The sequence below is a fragment of the Cherax quadricarinatus genome, chromosome 19, assembly GCF_038502225.1.
Source record: "Cherax quadricarinatus isolate ZL_2023a chromosome 19, ASM3850222v1, whole genome shotgun sequence".
Lineage (NCBI taxonomy): Eukaryota > Metazoa > Arthropoda > Malacostraca > Decapoda > Parastacidae > Cherax > Cherax quadricarinatus.
Genome location: NC_091310.1, coordinates 16,828,929 through 16,854,800, shown reverse-complemented (window position 1 = coordinate 16,854,800; position 25,872 = coordinate 16,828,929).

The window sequence follows — 25,872 nt, the reverse complement described above, 5'->3', positions numbered from 1 at the left end:
ACAGATGATTGCTGATGTTATGAATGAAAAGAAGTTGGATGTCCTGGCCCTAAGCGAAACAAAGCTGAAGGGGGTAGGGGAGTTTCGGTGGGGGAAATAATTGGGATTAAATCTGGAGTATCTGAGAGAGTTATAGCTAAGGAAGGGGTAGCAATAATGTTGAAGGATCAGTTATGGAAGGAGAAAAGAGAATATGAATGTGTAAATTCAAGAATTATGTGGATTAAAGTAAAGGTTGGATGCGAGAAGTGGGTCATAATAAGCGTGTATGCACCTGGAGAAGAGAAGAATGTAGAGGAGAGAGAGAGATTTTGGGAGATGTTAAGTGAATGTATTGGAACTTTTGAACAAAGTGAGAGAGTAATTGTGGTAGGCGACCTGAATGCTAAAGAAGAAGAATCTTTTAGAGAGGGTGTGGTAGGTAAGTTTGGGGTGCCAGGTGTAAATGATAATGGGAGCCCTTTGATTGAACTTTGTATAGAAAGGGGTTTAGTTATAGGTAATACATATTTTAAGATAAAGAGGATAAATAAGTATACACGATATGATGTAGGGCGAAATGACAGTAGTTTGTTGGATTATGTATTGGTAGATAAAAGACTGTTGAGTAGACTTCCTAATGTACATGTTTATAGGAGGCCTGGTCACAGACCGGGCCGCGGGGGCGTTGACCCCCGGAACTCTCTCCAAGTAAACTCCAGAGGGGACACAGATATATCAGATCACTTTTTAGTTGTAGCTACACTGACAGCAAAAGGTAGATGGGATACAAAGAGAATAGAAGCATCAAGGAAGAGAGAGGTGAAGGTTTATAAACTAAAAGAGGAGGCAGTTAGGGTAAGATATGAACAGCTGTTGAAGGATAGATGGGCTAATGAGAGCATAGGCAATAGGGTAGAAGAGGTATGGGGTAGGTTTAAAAATGTAGTGTTAGAGTGTTCAGCAGAAGTTTGTGGTTACAGGAAAGTGGGTGCAGGAGGGATGGGGAGCGATTGGTGAAATGATGATGTAAAGAGAGTAGTAAGGGAGAAAAAGTTAGCATATGAGAAATTTATACAAAGTAGAAGTGATGCAAGGAGGGAAGAGTATATGGAGAAAAAGAGAGAGGTTAAGAGAGTGGTGAAGCAATGTAAAAAGAGAGCAAATGAGAGACTGTGTGTGATGTTATCAACAAATTTTGTTGAAAATAAGAAAAAGTTTTGGAGTGAGATTAACAAGTTAAGGAAGCCTAGAGAACAAATGGATTTGTCAGTTAAAAATAGGAGAGGAGAGTTATTAAATGGAGAGTTAGAGGTATTGGGAAGATGGAGGGAATATTTTGAGGAATTGTTAAATACTGATGAAGATAGGGAAGCTGTGATTTCATGTATAGGGCAAGGAGGAATAACATCTTGTAGGAGTGAGGAAGAGCCAGTTGTGAGTGTGGGGGAAGTTCGTGAGGCAGTAGGTAAAATGAAAGGGGTAACGCAGCTGGGATTGATGGGATAAAGATAGAAATGTTAAAAGCAGGTGGGAATATAGTTTTGGAGTGGTTGGTGCTATTATTTATTAAATGTATGGAAGAGGGTAAGGTACCTGGGGATTGGCAGAGAGCATGTATAGTTCCTTTATATAAAGGCAAAGGGGACAAAAGAGAGTGCAAAAATTACAGGGGGATAAGTCTGTTGAGTATACCTGGTAAAGTGTATGGTAGAGTTATTATTGAAAGAATTAAGAGTAAGACGAAGAATAGGATAGCAGATGAGCAAGGAGGCTTTAGGAAAGCTAGGGGGTGTGTGGACCAGGTGTTGACAATGAAACATGTAAGTGAAGAGTATTTAGATAAGGGTAAAGAGGTTTTTGTGGCATTTATGGATTTGGAAAAGGCGTATGACAGGGTGGATAGGGGGGCAATGTGGCAGATGTTGCAGGTGTGTGGTATAGAAGGTAGGTTACTGAAAGCAGTAAAGAGTTTTTACGAGGATAGTGAGGCTCAAGTTAGAGCATTTAGGAAAGAGGGAGATTATTTTCCAGTAAAAGTAGGCCTTAGACAAGGATGTGTGATGTCACTGTGGTTGTTTAATGTATTTATAGATGGGGTTGTAAGAGAAGTAAATGCGAGGGTCTTGGCAAGAAGCGTGGAGTTAAAAGATAAAGAATCACACATAAAGTGGGAGTTGTCACAGTTGCTCTTTGCTGATGACACTGTGCTATTGGGAGATTCTGAAGAGAAGTTGCAGAGGTTGGTGGATGAATTTGGTAAGGTATGTAAAAGAAGAAAATTAAAAGTGAATACAGGAAAGAGTAAGGTTATGAGGATAACAAAAAAATTAGGTGATGAAAGATTGGATATCAGATTGGAGGGAGAAAGTATGGAGGAGGTAAATGTATTCAGATATTTGGGAGTGGACGTGTCAGCAGATGGATCTATGAAAGATGAGGTGAATCATAGAATTGATGAGGGGAAAAGGGTGAGCGGTGCACTTAGGAGTCTGTGGAGACAAAGAACTTTGTCCTTGGAGGCAAAGAAGGGAATGTATGAGAGTATAGTTTTACCAATGCTCTTATATGGGTGTGAAGCGTGGGTGATGAATGTTGCAGCGAGGAGAAGGCTGGAGGCAGTGGAGATGTCATGTCTGAGGGCAATGAGTGATGTGAATATAATGCAGAGAATTCGTAGTTTGGAAGTTAGGAGGAGGTGCGGGATTGCCAAAACTGTTGTCCACAGGGCTGAGGAAGGGTTGTTGAGGCGGTTCGGACATGTAGAGAGAATGGAGCGAAACAGAATGACTTCAAAAGTGTATTAGTCTGTAGTGGAAGGAAGGCGGGGTAGGGGTCGGCCTAGGAAATGTTGGAGTGAGGGGGTAAAGGAGGTTTTGTGTGCGAGGGGCTTGGACTTCCAGCGGGCATGCGTGAGCGTGTTTGATAGGAGTGAATGGAGACAAATGGTTCTTAATACTTGACGTGCTGTTGGAGTGTGAGCAAAGTAGCATTTATGAAGGGATTCAGGGAAACCGGCAGGCCGGACTTGAGTCCTGGAGATGGGAAGTACAGTGCCTGCACTCTGAAGGAGGGGTGTTAATGTTGCAGTTTAAAAACTGTAGTGTAAAGCACCCTTCTGGCAAGACAGTGATGGAGTGAATGATGGTGAAAGTTTTTCTTTTTCGGGCCACCCTGCCTTGGTGGGAATCGGCCAGTGTGCTAATAAATAAATAAAAAATATTCACATAGAGCAAAAATCGCGAACAAGCGATACAAGATGCAAAACAACCACTGGGAGAGTTCAAAGATAGCTCAAGGCCTTTCGCGTTGTAATCAACATGTCATCATGAGCTTCCAATATTGCAGAAAGGAGTAGGAAGTCCAGGTAGATGAGCTCAAAGAAACGACTTTAGCTACATGGAGTCGCTCCCTTGAGCTCAAGTTTCGCCTTCAGTTATGTTTCGCCTTCTTCCCCCCTCCGTGGTTGTTTCGCATTTTCGCATAAATTCTGGTTATGGAGAGGCCTAGGAGACAGAGACATATGAAAGATGAAATCACAAGTAAGTCAGAGCGTGGACGGATGTGTTGGCAGTAATGGGGGGGGGAGGAAGGAGCAGAGTTGCTCTCCAGGGCATAATACTCGGAGTGGGACTCCAAAAGAGCCGGCAATTGCAAACGAGCTAGTCGTATAATTATGAGATAGCCATATATATTCTTTATATACTACTCTCGTTTTCATACGTAGGGATTTCAATGTGCAAGATGGGGGACGAAACGCTCCAGAATTTTCAAGGTGTAGATTATAATGCATATTTCTCGCCTACGTTCCAGGAGTACAATGCAAGGGACGTCAGGTGCTCCCAGTAGTTTAGATGCTGGACTGACTTTCTAAAAGCAGAGAAGCGTCTCTACGTTTTCCAGTCCTGCAATTTCTTCTTCCTTAAATTGGGTATTACTATATAGCAGTATTGTTGGGCAAAGAGTATCATCATTGGCTCAGCATCTCACGTAATAAAGATTTTTAGCTTTTCGGCTTTTCGTTTTACTCTGGTGATATATGTGTTGTGCTTATGACTCTATTGTCATTTTTTTTCTCTGTAATTGTCAGTTTCTATTTCCCAAGAATGTACTCCACTTCTGGTCATATTTTCCTGTTTCCCAGTCCTCACTGCCTTGCATTTACCTGTTAAATTAAAGGGAACATATGTAAGAGTAATTATTTATCCTTGTAGGGTCATCTCTGAGCACACTTCTGCCTTGCACTATTTGTATATTTTTCACATCATCAGTAAATATGAAAAATTTGAGATTCAATCCCGTCAGTTGGAGCGTTTACAGTATATTTATCAGAAAGAGTTGGGGCCCAAGTGACAAATCATGTGGTGCACCACTCTCACCATAACATACTCTGTTGCCTACCTGTCAGTTTCTCCCTAAACCATTTAAGCATTTCCCTTTCTTCACTCTGTTTATGCACTTCGCTGTTAAACATTGGTTGGGTACCATATCAAATGCTTGTTTATTTGTTGACAAGAAAATTGCAAACCACCCAAACTTGCTGTTCGTATTTTATTCAGGTAAAAAGTTATTGAAATCCAAGAATGATATAAGAATGATTTCCCTTCTATGAATCCGTGCAGCATTTCGTCGAAAAATCTTATCCACTCTAGGTTCTTCAACAACCTTTTCCATATTATCTTCTCCAAATCCTTCAATAATGTAAAGGTCATAGTAATTGTTATAAAGCCTTTCTCCTATATCCTTTTCTCCTGTGTGCCAAGGTGGACATTCTCAGTATTTTGTCTTTCCTTGAGATTCATATTTGTCTACAAAGTTATGCTATATTGTATATCCTAGATACACAGATTTATCCTGCATTATGTTAATAAAAATTCGCCATCCCAGTATCGAAAGCTTTCTTGAAAATGAGGTGGAAATATTATGCACATCTGTCTTCTTTTGACTGCCATTCAGAGTGCGTCAGTAAAAAGATTGCTCTTGATTCAAAGATTTGGGACAAACCCCCTTTCTTCGTTCCTCTGCATTCCTTAGACGCTGTGACTGCTGCACTTGCCCATGAGCAAAAAAAAATGATAAACTGCACGTAGCATAATTGCTCTGATGCGCTACATTTTGCTTATCTTAGTCTATCTGAGAGAAGATTTTTCAGTGGTATTGCGTTTGTGAGTACAGAAGTGTGTTTGTTTACCTGTGTGTGTATATATGTGTGGAACTAACTGGTGTACCATCGATAATAGTGAAGACACTTGCAGGTCAAGCTTTCACTCTGCATAGAGCTTTATCAAGTCATTAATTGACATAACATTTAATAGAGCGAAACGTCCCAATAAAGGCAGCTACTTATGACTATTTTTCCTTATATATATATATATATATATATATATATATATATATATATATATATATATATATATATATATATATATATATATATATATATACCAATAGGAGTTTTTTATTACATAATATGGTACAAAAGGTTTAAGAGATACATTATTGATATAAAGATGGCATATACAGTACATGAGATATGAGAGATACATGTCTAGTACATACTGTTACATGTTTGTCACTGATTATAATGCAAAAATCTCATGCAGCTCTTCAGAGCTGGGGAGTGTGCCCAAAATTCAACATACATTACCCCTCTGAACAGCAGCGCTGAGTCGCTGGAACAGAAAACTAGCTGCCCTCGGATCCCTAGTTACCCTGATGAGTATTTTTCCCAGCTCCTTATATATATATATATATATATATATATATATATATATATATATATATATATATATATATATATATATATATATATATATATATATATAAACCTTTTGTACCATATTATGTAATAAAATATACTTATTGGTAAAAAAGAATGAAAAGGTGGGGTGGTAGGGGAAGTGGAATATTTAAACGGCTTAAAGCCTTTTTATCCACTTCTCCGAGGCTATGTGTCCCACAATTTACACCAGAGGTGGACCCCATATATATATATATATATATATATATATATATATATATATATATATATATATATATATATATATATATATATATATATATATACAAAACAACCACTCTGAAAGAATAGAGAAATTCCAAGCGCTTTCGTGACTACTCACATTATCAAGGAACTATGAAAGTAAAGCATCCAAGGAAGCTATATAAGGGGTCTGGCCAGCACCTCACTATCAGATCCCACAACGGTTAATTAAACACCTGACGCGCGCCGACCCAACTTGGATAGGTCCTTTGCACAACTCACCCACAAACTATTCTACCCAAGAAAATTTAAAAATTATTATTTGTCCAATGTATTATTAAATTTTTCCCAAATTCTATTAATTATAAATGGATCTAATTTATATAAACCAAAGGAAATATTCATATTATTGTCAAAACTGCTTTTTATGAAACAAGATTCAATTATATTCCTGTCGACCATGGACTTGCTTGATACTACTTTCTCAACTTTTATATATATATATATATATATATATATATATATATATATATATATATATATATATATATATATATATATATATATATATATAAGCGTATTTACCTATTAACAAATTCTAGATTTATAACCACTTATTTAATTTAACTTTAAAGGGTACCATGAAACTGACCCATTATAATATCTGTTGCCCTCTCGCCAAGCATGCAACAATCTGACAAATTCGCTTTAGAGCGGCAGCTCATTAAGTAGTTAAGGAGCCCCGTCGAGCAGTTCACTCCTTGCTTTGATCACCGTGTAATATACTCCATTAATCTTCTAGTTGGAGAAGTATGTCGCGCCACGGTCTGTTGGAACGTATTATCGTCGTAGGTGTCTTGTGATCCCTATGCTTGTTGGTCATGCAAAATTTGTGTAAGTTGATTATGTAAAGTTTAAGTTGGTTTTGGAAAATTTGCACTAGTTGGTCATGCAAAGTTTGTACAAGTTGGTCATGCAAAGCTTGCACTAGTTGGTCATGCAAAGTTTGTACAAGTTGGTTTTGGAAAATTTGCACTAGTTGTTCATGCAAAGTTTATACAAGTTGGTCATGCAAAGCTTGCACTAGTTGGTCATGCAAAGTTTACACTAGTTGGTCATGCAAAGTTTACACTAGTTGGTCATGCAGTGACACTCGACACAGACACACGACACGAGAGAAGCCGCCCAGCCGCCGTGGAGAGAAGACGTCGTCATTCCTGCTCTTCAGTTATCCTGAGTATTTCTCGAGCAGAGCAACTCTGAACACTGTTACTCGAGATTTTTCTTGGGTTATCCTGAGTAGTTCTTGACCAGCGCTGAGAGGAAACTTGCTTGCAGTCACTTCGAGCCCCATCCCATGAAGAGGGTAAGGCGGTGACTTGCTTGCTTGTTCACCCCTCTCTTCCCCATCCCCCCATCCTTCCCCATCCTCCCCTCACACAAACATCTACACTGGCCCACACACTAACACACTACATACATTGCTATACTTCTGACTTTCCTATCTTCTTCTTTTTCGGCAACTTCGCTTTGGCGAGTTAACACAAGGCATTTTGACCATCCGGTAGCCCGTGTGGTTTTTTAAAATCCGGCCGATCTTTGCCTTGTGCCCTGTGTCCCCCTCACCACTCGAGGGTAGGCTATCTTAGGGGCTGACCTTCATAAGTCAGCTGACATAGGATGTTAGACTAACTCTAAGGAAAGACCCTTTTTGTAAAGCTACTTTTGTGCCAGATGTAAGATTACGTGTTGATGACAACCAAAAGTCGGTGAAAGAAATTCTAGCACGTATTTGCTCGAATTCAACTGTTGCTCCAGTGGATGTTTTTACAACTCTCGCTGGGGTAGTACATCTCCTCTCTTCTGAAGAAGAGTTACTTCAACTACTTAAGCAGGACGTCCTGGACAAATTGAAGACTTTTGGTATCCATCCAATTGCACCTGAAAGCTATCAAGCTCAGCAAACTGTGTTTCTTGCCAGAATTAACAGCATCATGAGAGATAGCACAGTGAATGAACTTATTGCTGACTTTAATGCAGAGAATTCAAAATTTCATGCTGTCCAAGCAAGGAAACATTAAAGTTAATACTTGAGACACCTGAAGAAGCGAAACTAGTGTGTCAAAATGGCTTCAAATGTTTTGGCACCAGATGTACACCTGACCAAATCTCTCTTGAGCTGTTTGTCAGTTTTACACAATGTTACAAATGTTACGCATTTGGTCATACCACCAACAAATGCAGTACCCAAGCACTGATTTGCAGCATATGCTCTGGGCAACATTCTTTTAAAGATTGTAATAACAAAACTAAACCCAAATGTGTCCTCTGCAATGGAAAACATCATGCTGTTTCTGCTATGTGTCCTGAGAGGAAAAAGGAAATGCAGAAAATTCTTGAAGCTAAGAAACTGTCCAATTCTAAGAAGAACACTCCCGAGGCACCTCCAACAATGTCCCAAACTTCCTTCCCAGCTTTGCCTGAATCTAGTGCGACTCCTCAGGTCATCTCCACTGGTTCCAATGTTTGGAATTATACCCCTCTTGGAGTGCCCCACTCTAACCCTCACCTACAACATACACAAACGCAACAACAGGGTTCAGTCTCATCTCCCATGTCTCAGGTCTCCTCAGCCGGAAATATGACGAGAGCGCAACTAATGTATATGATGGCCAAAGACATAGCAGGTGGTGATATTCAACTCTGCTCTAATATTTTAAATGATTTGTTAATGGCTAATGGGATCACTCCCATTACTATCCCAGATAATGTTAAGGTTATTATGGCCTAGCCTTTTCATAACAAGAAGTACCCTACTCTACTTCTATAAATAAGCCTAAGTCATCCCTTGTCCAGGGATCACCCACCTCGCATACCCAGGCTGTCAACTCCCCTCAACTCGATGAGCCAATACCTGACCCCAACGATGCCCCAGAGGTTGGTGCTTACTCTTCCGCTATTGCAGCTGATCCTGTTGAACAGGAACTTTCCCAGGGTAATTCACCTGACCTACCAAATTTTCCCTTGGAGCCTCCACAGTCTCCCATTAACTCTCACGAGCCTCTGCTTCCTGAAACTGGGAATATCACATCTCAGTTTTATGATGATGACTCTGACTCTACTGATTCTGTTAATATTACCAATTCTAGTGAGGATGATGACACTTTTAATACACAAGCAACTACGCAGAACATCCCTCCTCCCCTTGACGAGTCCAGCAGGGATAGTGTGGATACCAAACATGACATTACTTGCAGGCGTTCAGACCGCAGTACACGTGCGAAGTGCAAGAAATAATGGGGATTACAATTTTCCAACTTAATGTTCAACATTTCTTTAATTACCGTTACCTCCTTGAAGTTGAACTACATCATTACAATCCCGATGTTACAATCTTGAATGAGACAGCTGCTAGAGTTGATCAACATATTAAATTACGTGGTTACTCTACTGTGGAGAAATCGAGAGGACCCTATAGTGGCGTAGCCATCTTAGTTAAATTAGGCTATGCATTTAAAAATATTCATGTTGATGAAGATAACATTCTTGCAATAGAAATGATGACGTCTCATGGCCAACTAGTGATAGGAACTGGATATTTTCCCCCGAGACAACAATATATAGAGTCAATTCCTATACATAGGATATTAAGCAGAAATATTTCAACAATTCTAGCTGGAGATTTTAATGCTCATCACCCTGCCCTCTTTAACTGTGGAGCTGGTAATCCACTGAAAGGAAAACAACTATTTAATATCATGACAGCCAGAGACTGTGACCTCTTCCATTGTCGTATCTCTCCTGGTGGAAACGTACGATCTGACCATATCCCTGTTATAATACAACTACAAATTTCTCCATTTAGAATACCGGTACCTCCTAAACCCAATCTCAACACCCTAGGATTTGACCCCTTCAGGGCATTTCTGGGTGACGATGAAATTGTGTCGTTGGAAAATCTACCTTCCACTGCAATTGACGACGCGATCAGGTCCCTTCACAATCGAATAATTGAAGCTACTAATGCAACTTTCCAGTTAGCTTCCACAAAGATCTACCAACAATATAAACCTACTAGGGAAATTAGAGATGCTTTGAGAAATTATCAAGCAGAATGTCGAAGGCATCTTCAAACGCAACAACCACCAGTAGCTACATTGCACAGATTGAGGCAAGAATTAATTAACATGATAAGTCATCACAAAAGTGACATGGAAATTGCTAGTTCTCCAAGCTAATCAGTATAAACGTGAGCCAGCAAAATTTTGGAGTAAGATCCAACAACTTTTAGGGGCAAAGCACAAGGCTCCTAACTACCTAATTCATACCTTCACTGATGAGGATGATGAAGATGTTGAGATTAAACTTGATGATCCACAGGACCAGGCTAATTTAATGGGTGATGTATGGGAGAAAATTCTTTCCCACAATAACAGTCGTCGATTTAACAATAATCACTATCAGTTGGTAAATGAATGGAGAGATGAGAACTTAGATGATCTACAGCCACTACCTTCTATCGATACATCAACTCTTGAAGATGCCCACCCGCTTACTAGACCTATTACATTACTCGAGATGAGTCAGGTTATTGAAAGAATGCGAAATAGAGCCCCTTGTCTCTCTGGAATAACAATGAAACAAATAAAGTTCCTACCCAGAAATTGTAAACAGTCTTTGGTTAATATCTTCAATGCCATCTTGGCCTCAGGACATTTTCCAGTCGTTTTTAAGACTGCTAGGATGATCTTCCTTGCTAAGCCCAATAAAGACATCCATCAACCAGGGAACTATAGACCTATATCTTTACTTGAAGTCACTGGGAAAGTTCTTGAGAAGTTCATTTCCAACAGACTGAACTACTATATGGAGTTTAATCACCTTTTTACTGAAAAACAGTTTGGCTTTAGGACACATAGAGGTACCAATCATGTAATAAATATAATTTTCGATACTGTAGCAAGTCTAAAACATCAGGGGAACCTTGCCCTAATTGCCACCAGAGATGTTCATAAAGCTTTTGATAGCTTATGGCATGATGGTCTTATATGCAAACTTATTGACTTACCAGACCATAACTGGACCTTTCTCAGATTAATATATAACTTTTTAACTCAAAGAAAAATCATTCCCACCTTTCACGGCAGGTCGACAGAGCCTTTTATACCAACAGCTGGTGTCCCACAAGGTTCTTGTCTTAGTCCAATTCTATTCAACATTTATGTGAATGATCTTCCTCAACCAGAGTTTAATGATACAATTATAACGCAATTTTCAGATGATGTTTTCCATGTAGTCTCATCAACTCCGGTAACAGGAAAATACAAGTATGAGCGAGTCATAGAAAAAATGAATATTGAACTTCGTCGAACATCTAATTGGGAAAAGAAATGGAGAATTACAACTAACCCTGACAAAGTCCTTGTTAGCACGATAGGATGTTTTGCATCAACCATCGAAGATAAAGGGGGTATCCCAATCAGAGGTACACCTGTAGCCATTAGAAACCCTAACAAGATCTTCGGATATGAAATAGACAGTCTGCTCCACTCAACATCTCATGTAAATAAAAAGATCAACATAGCCAAAGCCGGTCTTAACAGTCTCATTAGATTTAATCAAGCCCCTCCACATGTCAAAAAACATCTGTATAAAATGATAATAAGACCTATACTCGAATACCCATGTGTCCCAATGTCCTTAACAACAAAGACCAACATGCTACGGTTGCAACGGGTCCAGAATAGAGCTCTCCGCTTCATTACGGCCACCAGGAGAAGAGACAGGGTTAAAATGGCAGATTTACACGTACAACAAGATATTACTGCCTTAAATGTACGCCTTGACACCCTGAAGAAGAAACAACTCTATGCAATGCAAGAACTCTACATGCCAGATAGAGAACATCCTCTCCAAGTTGAAAATACCACGTATTATATCATCAATCGTCGTTTAATCCATAAAGACGATTACCATCGACCAATGATATTGAGCAACCTCCCTGTAGATGATGATTAGGTAACACCAGAACCCTTCTATGTTTACTAAGAAAATCATCGCCCCCAATTAGGGAGACATCTTGTATAACATTCTACTGTTAAAATAATGCTACATTTACTATGGCGGGACACCACCTTGTAAGAAGTTATTGTGTCAAGTAATTCTTTATAAACTGGCCAGAAAATTATTGCTTTCATTGTCGTTTAAATATCCGTTGTGCAATCGAAAAAAAAAGTAATTGCAACTTGTATATTTACTACCAATTCAGAGTCATGTACTTATATATCTGTTATATCTATGTGACTCTGATGGGTTAGTATTATACCCTTTCAAGAATATTTTATTATTCCACATACACTTTTTAAATTACACCAAATTGGTTGGGTCACTTTTATATCCTACCTCTCTCCCCCTCCCACCCTTTTCCAATATTTCTATCCTTACCCATCCTTCATCCTTACCCATCTTACCAATGCTCTGGTCATAAGAAGAAGTCATGCAGTTTGTACTAAATAACTACATAAAGAATGTATGCACTACTTAGTCATGTTAAGTTTGTAGGAGTTAGTATTGCAAAGATTATACTAGTAAGCCATCCTTCAGCCAGAGATCATATATATATACATATATATATATATATATATATATATATATATATATATATATATATATATATATATATATATATATATATATATATATGTTTTTATATATGTGTGTGTGTGTGTGTGTGTGTGTGTGTGTGTGTGTGTGTGTGTGTGTGTGTCGTGCCGAATAAGTAAAACTTGCGATTTTGGCCTGAATAGCAACGCACTTCTTGCCGAATAGGGCAAGAGAAAATTTGTGTATGCAACAGTGTAGAAAAATTCATTCTGAACCTAAGGAAAAAAATATTTCTTTAAATATATAACAGAAAATTTTAGAAAGGATTTAATTTTAAATGATTTCTTGCTAATTGACCAGTTTTCTCTATTCTGCACGACACACACACACACACACATATATATATATATATATATATATATATATATATATATATATATATATATATATATATATATATATATATATATATATATATATATATATATATGCAATAAGATCACAGTAAACAGGTGATTTCAGAATATGCAAAACAACCACTCTGAAAGAATAGAGAAATTCCAAGCGCTTTCGTGACTACTCATATTATCAATCATTATCATAGTTCCTTGATAATGTGAGTAGTCACGAAAGCGCTTGGAATTTCTCTATTCTTTCAGAGTGGTTGATTTGCATATATATATATATATATATATATATATATATATATATATATATATATATATATATATATATATATATATATATATATATATATATATATATGCAAAACAAACACTGTGAAAGAATAGAGAAATTCCAAGCGCATTCTTGACTTCTCACATTATAAAGGAACAATGTTCCTTGATAATGTGAGTAGTCACGAAAGCGCTTGGAATTTCTCTATTCTTTCACAGTGGTTGTTTTGCATATTCTGAAATCACCTGTTTACTGTGATCTTATTGCATATGTATATATATATATATATATATATATATATATATATATATATATATATATATATATATATATATATATATATTCAACAAGTCGGCCGTCTCCCACCGAGGCAGGGTGACCCAAAAAAGAAAGAAAAACCCAAAAAGAAAATACTTTCATCATCATTCAACACTTTCACCACACTCACACTTAATCACTGTTTTTGCAGAGGTGCTCAGAACACAACAGTTTAGAAGCATATACGTATAAAGATACACAACATATCCCTCCAAACTGCTAATATCCCAAACCCCTCCTTTAGAGTGCAGGCATTGTACTTCCCATTTCCAGGACTCAAGTCCGGCTATATAAAAATAACCGGTTTCCCTGAATACCTTCACTAAATATTACCCTCCTCACACTCCAACAGATCGTCAAGTCCCAAATACCATTCGTCTCCATTCACTCCTATCAACACGCTCATGCACGCCTGCTGGAAGTCCAAGCCCCTCGCCCACAAACCTCCCTTACCCCTTCCTTCCAACCTTTTCGAGGACGACCCTTACCCCGCCTTCCTTCTTCTACAGATTTAAATGCTCTCCATGTGGAGAAATTTTCTCCAGGAGGGGGGTATCAGCCCCCTTCAGCCCTTTCAGCCCCCTCAGCCCCTTTCAGCCCTGAGGGGCCAAGCCCTCTCAAAAGGGGCGAGCATCTTGTTTACTGCTAGAGTGAGTAATTGATCACGGATGCTATGCCACGTAGTCAAATGACCTCTGCTCCTTACAGCGGTGTTGCAAAGTGCATTTTTATAAGAGACAGTACATTCTTACTTTAGCAGGACAATTAAGGAAAATCCTGCTCCCACTTTATTACCATAGTAAAGATAGTGTACATTGTTGTCTATGCTTAAGACAGCAAGAAACAAACATTCTGCTTTGCTTCATCGAGGAGGTGACAAGGATGCAAGGTACTAGGTCAGCGTTTTTTTGTGTATTAGGGGAGCAACGGCTTGGGGCGGTGTGGCGTCGCCAGACTATCTTTGACTCTAGGGAGAGTGACACTGACGCCAGGATAACTAGCAAAGAACACTGATCTGTGCATTAGTGTGAACAAAGTGTCTCAAACACAATAAACATAAGAGAAGTGTGATCAGCTTCTCTTGTGATACATTGTGAACAATAAAGACAAATCTTGTGGAACATAGTGTACCAGTGTGCGTTTCCTAGACAATGGAAGACGTGGACATCCAAGGACACTTCAGCTTCTATCAAGTCACCGATACCTGTCGAAGGTGTTGAGAACACCATAGCTCACGCTACAAGAGCAAGGTATGTTACGAATTTCTTGTAGATCGGGGGACTGCGCAGTTCTTGAGTCGCAAGGAGTTTGTAATCAACCTATAGTCGGCAGTAAGGTGTGAACTTTTGAGTCCAAACAAGTACGTACATCGTCAGCCACCAGTGTATGAAATATGCTGACATAACACCCCCTAGGGGTAATTTATAACTTACAAATTATATTTTTTTGACAGCCCATGCTGAGATGGTTTCGACAGCTTCTAGACCTCGTCTGCAGGGGCGGCTGTGTAGACGATTTGCTGTCATTTATCAGCTAAGTGTTTCCTATATTTATATATATAAATTACACATAGCTGGTAAGGCCAATATCTTCAACACTCCATGTCATTCTACTTTGATCCATTCTCTCTAAATGACCAAACCACCTCAACAACCCCTCTTCAGCCCTCTGACTAATACTTTTATTAACTCCACACCTTCTCCTAATTTCCACACTCCGAATTTTCTGCATAATATTTACACCGCACATTGCCCTTATACAGGACATCTCCACTGCCTCCAACCTCCTCCTCGCTGCTGCATTCACAACCCAAGCTTCACACCCATATATGAGTGTTGGTACTACTATACTTTCATACATTCCCTTCTTTGCCTCCATAGATAACGTTTTTTGACTCCATATATACCTCAACGCACCACTCACCTTTTTTCCCTCATCAGTTCTATGATTAACCTCATCCTTCATAAATCCATCCGCCGACACGTCAACTCCCAAGTATCTGAAAACATTCACTTCTTCCATACTCCTCCTCCCCAATTTGATATCCAATTTTTCTTTATCTAAATCATTTGATACCCTCATCACCTTACTCTTTTCTATGTTCACTTTCAACTTTCTACCTTTACACACTCCCAAACTCATCCACTAACCTTTGCAATTTTTCTTTAGAATCTCCCATAAGCACAGTATCATTAGCAATAAGTAACTGTGTCAATTCCCATTTTGTATTTGATTCCCCATAATTTAATCCCACCCCTCTCCCGAACACCCTAGCATTTACTTCTTTTACAACCCCATCTATAAATATATTAAACAACCATGGTGACATTACACATCCCTGTCTAAGATCTACTTTTACCGGGAAGTAGTCTCCCTTTCTTCTACACACCCTAACCTGAGTCTCACTATCCTCATAAAAACTCTTTACAGCATTTAGTAACTTACAACCTATTCCATATACTTGTAACATCTGCCACATTGCTGCCCTATCCACTACATGCCTTTTCTAAATCCATAAATGCAATAAAAACTTCCCTACCTTTATCTAAATACTGTTCACATATATGCTTCAATGTAAACACTTGATCTACACATCCCCTACCCACTCTGAAACCTACTTGCTCATCTGCAATCCTACATTCTGTCTTACCTCTAATTCTTTCAATTATAACCCTACCGTACACTTTTCCTGGTATACTCGGTAAACTTATTCCTCCATAATTTTTACAATCTCTTTTGTCCCCCTTCCCTTTATATAAAGGGACTATACATATTATATATAATATATATATATATATATATATATATATATATATATATATATATATATGTGCAAAACAACCACTCTGAAAGAATAGAGAAATTCCAAGCGCATTCTTGACTACTCACGTGAGTAGTCACGAAAGCGCTTGGAATTTCTCTATTCTTTCAGAGTGGGTGTTTTGCATATTCTGAAATCACCTGTTTACTGTGATCTTATTGCATATATATATATATATATATATATATATATATATATATATATATATATATATATATATATATATATGTAAATATTATGCAGAAAATTCGGAGTGTGGAAATTAGGAGAAGGTGTGGAGTTAATAAAAGTATTAGTCAGAGGGCAGAAGAGGGGTTGTTTAGGTGGTTTGGTCATTTAGAGAGAATGGATCAAAGTAGAATGACATGGAAAGCATATAAATCTATAGGGGAAGGAAGGCGGGGTAGGGGTCGTCCTCGAAAGGGTTAGAGAGAGGGGGTAAAGGAGGTTTTGTGGGTAAGGGGCTTGGACTTCCAGCAAGCGTGCGTGAGCGTGTTAGATAGGAGTGAATGGAGACGAATGGTACTTGGGACCTGACGATCTGTTGGAGTGTGAGCAGGGTAATATTTAGTGAAGGGATTCAGGGAAACCGGTTATTTTCATATAGTCGGACTTGAGTCCTGGAAATGGGAAGTACAATGCCTGCACTTTAAAGAAGGGGTTTGGGATATTGGCAGTTTGGAGGGATATGTTGTGTATCTTTATATGTGTATGCTTCTAGACTGTTGTATTCTGAGCACCTCTGCAAAAACAGTGATAATGTGCGAGTGTGGTGAAAGTGTTGAATGATGAAAGTATTTTCTTTTTGGGGATTTTCTTTCTTTTTTGGGTCACCCTGCCTCGGTGGGAGACGGCGGACTTGTTGAAATATATATATATATATATATATATATATATATATATATATATATATATATATATATATATATATATATATATATATATATATATATAAGGAGGTACCACCTCTAGAACTGTAATAGGGACCCTCATCCTCAGAGGAAAGAATAAATTTGCTTCAGGGAAAACTCAAGGTTCTTCCTGAAGCTGTTTGAGAATTTTCTCCTACCATCCCCTATATTTTATGTATATTTTATTTAAAGACAAAATACATTGACAAAACATTCACAAAAAATACGATAGAAAGTAAAACAACATAGGTGACTCAGCGCTACATCTCGAATACTTTGTCCAGCTCCCCGGCGGTGGGCCACGTGCCCAGAATGCTGCAGGCATTTCCTCTCTGGATTGCAACACTGAGTGTCTGAAAGAGGAAGCTGGTCGCCCTGTGGTCCTTGGTTTCTATGATGAGCTTTTCACCCAGCTCTATTAGGAACTTTAGAGCACACTTGCCCCATGCTCCAAGGGTTTCCGACCCTATTGGGATGAAGTTATAGCAAGGGGGAAGGTCTTCATATTTGCGGATCTTCTGGGTCTCCCTGTGGCTGGCAGCTCCACCCAAGTCCACTATGGAGTATGGCAAGTAGGTGTCTGCCAATGTGACGGCACATGTGTAGTCCCAGGCAATCTGCTTTCCATCCTTCCAAGGTAGCTTAGTGGCTCCATCAGGACGCTTTTGACTTCCGTCAGACCTCTGCACTAGGGGTTCCTGTTGAGCTGGGCAATGGGCTGTGGCGAGGCTTCTCTTTATGATGTCAATGACCTCCTCATGCCTGGCATACTTCCCATCTGCTGTGTGACACACGAGACCATGAAGTCCGAATTGATCAGCTGTCGCCCTGCCGCAAATACACTTATGTTCGGTGAGGATGGGGGCTGCTAGGCGAAGAGCAACACCAATCCGAATGGCCTGTGGGTCTATTCGAGTGCCCAAGGAGGAATTGGGAACAGCTAACAGGAAATCTCCTGAGTGTGGTGCCTTCACTGCCAGGAGACGAGCTTTGTCCTTTCCTGAGGCATTGGAGAGCATTGTGTTGGCGATTTTTTCCATGATCGGTTTGTCCCAGTGGGACTGTTTGTGTTCTTTGGGAGGAGCTGGTCTACTGGAGGAATCTGTAAGGGTGTCCCATCGAATCGCTGCTTCAGTAAACCTGGGGTCTTGATCTCCTACCACGTCTCTCAAGCGTTCGGGAACAATCTTCTTGACTAATGCACTGGAAGCCAAACACGAAGACAGAAAAGCAGGTAAAGCAACATGTGTTGCTTTGCACACCCCTATACCTCCCAGTCTCACTGGGAGGGTTGCCTGATCCCATTGCTGATCCTCTAGTGACAGGTTCAGTGCCTTCTTAAGGGTTGACCTCAGGTGTGCGTCATATTCGTCGAGTGTTGGGTTGTCAAAAGAGGGTGCACACCTCAGGAAGTAAGTGAGTCTTGGAATAGTAAGGCACCTTGTGAGGAGATACAGAGCATCATGGGCATCAAGATTGCTTATTCTCTCCTCCATTCTCATCAGGTCATTCAATTTGTCCTTGAGGACTGTGTCGATGGCCTGGTGACCCAGCGGTGCTCCCAGGAGGGTACTGTTGGATGGAGTGGTAGTAGAGACTTCTGGAAGGATTCTTCACACAGCATTGATTATTTCCTGGTTCGCTGTGATGATTTCACTTGGAGGGATTGAGGATGAGTCCCAAGTCTTCTCCCTGTGTTTTCACCAGTTGTAGGTCCCCTACCAGGGACTCTTCAGTACCTGCCAGAGTGCCATCATCCAGGTACCAGATGTTGAGCTCGCTGCGTAGGCTGGAAGTTAGTTCTCTTACTGCCAAGCAGAAGAGAAGCAGAGCTAGTGGGTCACCCTGCTGAACATCTTCTGATGATTGAATTTCATGTTCCCCAAACAAAAGAATTGAGGGTTTGCTGTAGCCAGCTGAGATGAAGGGAAAAACACTGGGGAAGCGATCCCGAACAGCTGGCAAGACAGCATCTCTCTTTACCATATTAAAGGCATTTCTAAAATCAAGTTTGACTACAGCCTTGTCTTCTGGTAGGTCCCTGATGTAGGCCCTTGCCGCATGAGCTGCAGCTTCACTGCCTTGTGGGACTCCAAAGCCCAGTTGGTGTGGCTGGAGTAAACTGGCAGCTTCTAGGCGAATGTTTCTTACTGCAGCTTTGGCCACGAGACGGCGAAGAGTGTTTCCAACCGCAATGGGTCTGATTCCCCCATCCTTCTTCTTCAAGGCACACAGTGAGGCTCCGAAAAAGAAAGGTTTAACTTCTTCTGGGATTCGCCCAGCCAGGCAGTTGTTGACGAAAGTTGTTAACTCGGTGAGAAGAAGTGATGCAGATGCACCGAATACTGGATTTACCATCTCCTTGAGGTGCTGAGGTCGAATTCCAGTGTAACCTCCTGCAGATCCTGCAGGAAATGACATGATCGCCTTATAGACTTCCGATTCAGGCAAAATTAATTGTTCAGTGATGGGGTCTTCCTCAGGGTTGTTGTTGATGGTTATGGTGTCCCTGGTTGGATGCTTGTCTCTTAGTGCTTGGGCTGTGGTCTCATTATTCGGATTGCTCCCACTGTGTTACCTTCTTCAATTTTTTTGCTAACCTGTGCGCAAATTTTCTCGTTTTCAGTGGGGCTTTTCTTGGGTCTACCTTTGTGATTCCTGCGATGATGGGGCAGAGGGACACAATTATCCGTTCTTGAGTAGTTGCGCACTGCCTTGATAACTGACGTGGTTAGCAGTTTGCCTCGTCTCTCAGGAACTGCAAGACAGACATTGCCGAACAGGAGCAGGTTGCGCCATGCTTGGATGGTGCCTCGGGCTTCTAAGTTGGTGGAACCTCCATTCACCTGCTTAAGAAGGTCTGTGAATTTCCCTGCTGCATATGGGCGAGCCGCTTTAGAGATGTGGGATAGGGTACTGTTAGCAGTGGATTTGAATGCCAACAGAAGGTTATCGCAAGTGAGGAGGCTGCCATTGGAATTGTCATCTGCCTGTGGAGGCTGTGGGCTGCTCTCTGCTGGGGGCATATGTGATCCCCCACACCCATTGTGTGCACGAATGCGACCATTCCTGTTGCGTGCTCGAAACTCTCCGCACACCTGACATGTGCCTCTTCTTTCATTGTTGGGTGCACTGTTTCCCTGGCTTTGTGGCTGGCTGGCTTCATCATCTGCCATACCTCAAACTGTGTGGTAAGCCCAGGCTGAAGAGAAAATGGCACATGGCATATACCTCATATAGTTCATGGTGGTGGTAGGGGGAGGAGAGGGGTCTCCCCTCCTTGTGGTGGGCGGCGGAGGAAAGGGAGGAGTGGAAGATGTGTGATGAGGAGGAGTAGGACACTCACTCCCTCCCAGGACAAGTCACTATACACCTCAATGCTCTGTGCACCTGTTACTATACGCCACTATTCTCTGTGCACCTGCTACTATACACCACTATGCTTTGTGCACAGCCCCCACTATAAACGACACGCCGCTGTACACTACACGTGCTATGCACATACCATGCTCATACTACGCACTACACACTATATACACTATACACACGGTGAACAAACCCTCCATTGTTGTAACACGAGCACACGGTGTATGCGCGCCTGTTTGGGGAAGGGGGAGACACAGTATTACCCCTCAACCTCCGCCTCCTCCTCCTCCTCCTCCTCCATTAGGCCTTCCCTCACTGACCTCACCTACCCATGGTGACCGTTATGTTCCCTCACTGAATTCACATACACAACACTTTTCTTGATTCTGAACGAAGAGACGAAACGCAGAGTCTTCTGGCCCTTTCCAACACGAGCAGCAGATATTCACACACCAGCCTGTTGATAATAATCCTGGTAGGTGTTCTTGATTAGACGGCATTGTGCCAATAACACAGAGCAGGATGCCCACAGCCTCTCTCTGGCAGAGGTGCCAGAGGTGCCATATATATATATATATATATATATATATATATATATATATATATATATATATATATATATATATATATATATATATATAGGATGGACTGAACACATCGATTCCAGGTTGAGGGACTGATTACCTCAAACTTCTCCTCTCCTTAACCATTTCTACTTTGTATTGGACTGATGAAGCCACTGTGTGGCGAAACGTTTCTTCAATAAATATTCCCATGTGTTGCATAAGTGTCTCAATTCTTCAACTTGTTGGTTTTCAAAACCACTCATCTCACACACACACACAATATATATATATATATATATATATATATATATATATATATATATATATATATATATATATATATATATATATATATATATGCAATAAGATCACAGTAAACAGGTGATTTCAAAATATGCAAAACAACCACTCTGAAAGAATAGAGAAATTCCAAGCGCTTTCGTGACTACTCACATTTCTCTATTCTTTCAGAGTGGTTGTTTTGCATATATATATATATATATATATATATATATATATATATATATATATATATATATATATATATATATATATATATATGACATTATGAAATGAAAGATCACATGCACAGAATGCCTTGAATCACCATTAATCGCCATTTCACACACTATTAAACAAAATATAGGCAGTTTCATCTCTAAAGTAGCATTGGGTAGCATTGAAAATTGGGTTGAGCAAATGTTTTGTTAGTGGGATGGATTGTAAAGGACCTGCTTAGTATGGGCCAACAGGCCTGCTGCAGTGTTCCTCCTTTCTTATGTTCTTATGTTTAAGTTATCTTCAAAACAATGATCCCCACCATCATATAACAACCAACAGTTACATCCGCTACTACTTCTACTATTACTATTAGCTCTACTACGATTACTATTAATATTACTACTACTAATTCTACTATTACTAGTAAAACTACTACTGCTATTACTACTACTACTACTTCTACTACTAATACTTCTACTCCATCTATTACTCATTCTATTACTTCTACTACTATTACTAAAACTACCACTACTACTACTAACAATACAGGTTTTCTGGAGATTTGACCCGGGGTCTTTACAATGTCAGGTCACAGACTCTGCAAGTCTCTAACGCTACAGTGTGTGGCGGGGATGGAGAGAATGATGTCAGTATTGCTACCACAGTAGTTAGAACGACTGTCATTTCACGGGCCCCAGTTTAGATCTTCTATAATCCTGTGGATTATTACAAACTTTCTTTATGTTTACACTGTTAATGGATGAAATATGGGACCGAGAGCTTGATTCTGTCCTGGGTTACACCGCTTTAAGATTCTTACTGTTGAAATAGGAGCTGGGCAACTGCCCAATTCTCCAGTACTACAGCACGGGGCAGGTTGCAGAGTATACTGGTGAAAATATTTCAGATAAAAACTAATATACTATGAACAGTAATATAATATGCCTATACTATTTACATAAAAAAAGTCATACCCATAGTTTATGGCCTATCACGATTCAAATAAAATATTCTGTTTACGCCTGAATAACCACATTTTCTGAAAATTTGGCCTAAAATCAACTAAATTTTTGTGTAGAATAGCAAGTCCTTTGTCATGAGGTCATTCAAGACCAGTGATATATTGACAGTTAATGACGAGAAGGTGACTGACAATAGAGGATTACGTTTTCCCTTATATAAGGGAATTGTGTGATAACCCCCTTTTATCATTGTTGCCCAAGTGAATTTCGACATAATTTGTTGGTCTCTTAAGGGTTACTGTCCTTAAATGAGAAGGGAATAAAAGACACGATTCTAACTTCCTAAAAACAGTATGTCACCTATTTTATGAGTTATTGTACCCTGAAACCTTGACTTAACTCATAAATCATGGCTGCAAGGCTACATAACTCATAAATCTCGGCTGCAAGACTACGTAACTCCCGAACGGAAATTAAATAACCAATGCTGTAAACACGAAGCTAGAATCCTGGCTTCTTAGCCTTTCTGGTTGCCGGAGAGTGACCCTAAAGACGCTCAGAAATTAGATGGGAATTCACTTGGCCAACAGTGTAAAAGGACATATGTACAACTAATGTAACTCTCTTTTGCGTCAACTTTTCAGTCTCCAGATCTTTCTCAAGTTGTTACAAGCAATACTGAGACACCGAGGATACATACAGGTAACAAAGTGTGATGTTACAGCATAAACAAACCATGGAACGGGTGAATTTCGAACCCATGGTGAGTTAGTCTTAAACCTCCAGGGGTCTCCACCTACCCACCCACCCACCAGACACACACACACACACACACACACACACACACACACACACACACACACACACACACAGGCATACAACCCTCATAATCAGCTCCTCTCACTGTAAAATGTAAATTCTTATATTTTACAAGCAAACACACATCTCACGCTGATCTCCATGTCACGAACCCACATACACACTGACATGTATAAACGTAAAAGAACATTTTATTTAGCAAAACGCTCCCTTCTCTCAGCTGTTCTTTAGTTAGGGCTAAAAAGACCTCATTAATGTATAACAAAATACATCGGCGTGTGAATTTTTATGTAGAGACAACAGTTCGATTTTATTTCTTCGGAGATCATTTCAGCAGGAATACTATTCATACTCGGTACGTTAGGCACATCTGCAATGTGTCTTCGATCTTAAAATCTGTGCCGGACCGTTTGTTTACACTGGCACTGGTCCTCACCCGTCATACAGTGTACTGTAAGCTGTCGACAGTTAATATTCACTATGGAAGGTAATAAGCTAGATTCATAAATTTAATACTTCCATTATAAATAATTTCTTTGAACTATAGCCTAATCTTCTTTAGGACCAAGGTGAAGGAGTGGTGTATGTCGTAGAAAAATGATGATTACGTTTTTCAGTGCCAAGTGTTTGAGTAGTTTTTGTTGTCCAAGAATAATGTCATATCAAGCTGTGGTATAAAATTATTTGACTTTTTAATAAAAATAGTGCATGTAAACATATTTAATATTTTCATACGAAATAGAGAGATAATTTAAATTACGGTAAGGCCAAGAGCAAGGCTTGGTTGAAAGGGCCTCATTCAGTCATAGACATCAATTTAGAGAAGTGATCACCATTGTGAAGTTCAGTAACTCAACGAGGAGCATACGAGCGCAGTATAAAAAAACTCTTATTATCGTGAATACCTCATGGCGCTGAAGAAGCAGACGTTATTCCTGGTAATACCCGAAGGCTATTTATTACAGAACATGAATCAAGACTAAACCAAGTACCCCAGGCGTAGAACATTCTTCCAGTCTCTGATATAAAAATTCAAGTAAAGAATCTGTTCATAGTTCTCATTACAAAAGAATCAATCATGACATTATCGTTAGGGTTCAGATAGTAATATCTGATGATGAAACATAGTGGAAAAATGAACATACTATTACAAGACAGGGAGTGGTACTTACTAGCTCCTTAACACGGAAAAAACTGAGTACTAGCTGCGTTTCTTTGTAATGATCTGATATGCAAAAGAAAAATAAATAAGGATAAGATGAAGTCTTTGTTGTCGTCAGTCGAATAGTTAAGGTACATGTCCTTCACACACACTAATAAGCAATAGTGCAGTACCAAAGGTTATCACCAACATCGTTCAAGATCAGTATTCTTGATGTGGTTGTCTTACATTCCGACTCGTGCCTCGCACAAGTAATGAAATTCTTTTAGCTTCTCCCACAAAGGATGGCATATATTTCTTTCTGGTAAAAGACACTAAAGATTTATGAATTTATGTGTTTATATATATATATATATATATATATATATATATATATATATATATATATATATATATATATATATATATATATATATCGTGCCAAATAGGTAAACTTGCGATTTTGGCTTAAATAACAACGCTCTTCTTGTAGAATAAGGCAAGCGAAAATTTGTGTATGCAATAACTTTGCAAAAATCGTTCTGAACCTAACGAACAAAATATATTTCATTGTTTTTTTTTTACATTATTGTGAAATTGTTTACGAAAAGTTATTGTGTCACGTTGTTGCAGGCGGGGATCAATGATAAAGGCTTCGGAGGCTTCTTACTTTATTTGCGATATCTGGGTACACAGGAAATGTGTTTGTGCCCATGGCCCCAAGGAGGGGGGGGGGATGCCAACGAGGTAGGGAGAGTAGGCTTTCTTGACTGAGTGAAGGCCGCTGAGAGTGAGAGAGGCAGGGTGATGCCATTTCAATTGGCATGCCCACTGAGAGGCCTACAGGTGACAGCACGAGCATAGTACGAAATATGAGCTCAGTTGGCAGACACCATAGGCTGTCTACAAAATTATCTAAAATATATTTAGTTGGATTAGGCTTAATTAAATTGTGATTGTTATAATAAGGTTAGTAAGTTTTCTAAGGTTCTTTTGGTGCAAAATTATTAATTTTTACATTAACATAAAATGTATCTTCAAACGTATAAGATAAAATTTAACAAAGGACTTAATTTCAAATGAGTTCTTGCTAATTGACCAGTTTTACCTATTCGGCATGACACACATACATTATATATATATATATATATATATATATATATATATATATATATATATATATATATATATATATATATATATATATATATATATATATATACA